Raw genomic sequence first — 1,341 nt, 5'->3', positions numbered from 1 at the left:
GAATAAAACTCTTAAGCTGATGGAAAATGAATCTCGTTGTCGAAAACCGCAAGGCAATTATTTAAGGTAGAGCGTCGACAGTTTTATTACTTCAGAGTGCGGGGGGTAACTGCCCCTCAGCTAGGAAGAGTCCATGTCTTTCAGAGACACGCTGAGAAAGTCTGGATGTTAAAGGGAGTGCCACTTGAAAAGTGCTTGGATGTTAAAGAGATATATATATATATATTGGTTCCAAAATAGATTTGTTCCATTTTGAGGTCATTATGCAAGATTTTACTTCTTATATATTTGTGTTATTCGCCATGGTATATCTACCACCCTCAAGTGTTGTTTACTTTGGAAAAATTTGTTATTTCTTAAAATTTCTTGAGTTTGTTAGTGAAACAGTTCATGTCTTTGGAAAAATTTTCACTAATTCCTGATTACTGTTTAGTAAAGCCAAACCTTACTTCTACCAGAAATTAATTTTCTGATTTCATGTCTTCACATCAGACTTTCGTATAAACATTAAATGATAATTTTTGTGTCGAGAGAAGGGAAAAAAAAAAAAAGTAGGGCATTTATTTTTTTAGGATTGTCTTCGCATGTAAGTCCAAATTGTTTTCTAACACGACTAAACGAAGCTACTGCGTTCAAATGCAAATTTCAAATGATGTTGTTTCTCCCTTCTTCTGGCAGACATTGTAGAGCTGGTCTGTCCTGAACCTAACTGCGCGAGTTCACAATCTCGAATTAGAGAAAACATATGGGTGGGTCAAAACCGCAGGTATGCCTCCCCCCCCTGGAACCCTTTCCTCCCTCCTCCCTATCTGAATCCGTGGGAAAGGCGCATTTATTTTTATGTGGGTCCCTCAATGTGTCGTCCGCGTGGCCTAACGGATAAGGCGTCTGACTTCGAATCAGAAGATTGCAGGTTCGAATCCTGTCGCGGACGTTGTCCAACTTTTATTATTTTTTTGAAGGGTTTTACTGCATCAAAATGGAAGAATATATTTATTCGTTTATGCATCATTGCTTCTCTAATAAATGTTAAGGTTTTTTTTTTCTTTTTTTTAAAATTTTAATTGCATGACTATAATTTAATTATGCGAAATACAAACATGAGGGAAATTCAATATTAGATATGGAGACGTATAACGATATGTTGCATTTATATATATATATATAAAAAAATACTGGAATTTCATAGTTAAAAGTTCGTTTCCGACATCATTTCGACGGGTGTGTTTGACGGAAACTTTTTTTTTTTTTTTTGTAAATAACTTGTTTTTAAATTGCGTCACTCTGAATTAGTTAAAGTGTTCTAAAAATTTTTTTTTTCTAAGTTCGTTCAGAATTTGT

The 1,341-nt window shown here is 34.8% G+C and overlaps 1 non-coding gene across 1 annotated transcript; it reads left to right on the top strand.

Annotated features, from left to right (window-relative positions):
- The first annotated feature begins 861 nt into the window (after window positions 1-861).
- Window positions 862-934, top strand: Trnar-ucg (transfer RNA arginine (anticodon UCG)). Its single transcript has one exon. It is a non-coding gene; the product is annotated as a tRNA-Arg (tRNA).
- Window positions 935-1,341: the final 407 nt, after the last annotated feature.

This window comes from Argiope bruennichi, chromosome 5, assembly GCF_947563725.1.
Source record: "Argiope bruennichi chromosome 5, qqArgBrue1.1, whole genome shotgun sequence".
Classification (NCBI taxonomy): domain Eukaryota; kingdom Metazoa; phylum Arthropoda; class Arachnida; order Araneae; family Araneidae; genus Argiope; species Argiope bruennichi.
The sequence above is the reverse complement of the archived record's forward strand: the minus strand, read 5'-3'. Positions and strand labels throughout refer to the sequence as shown.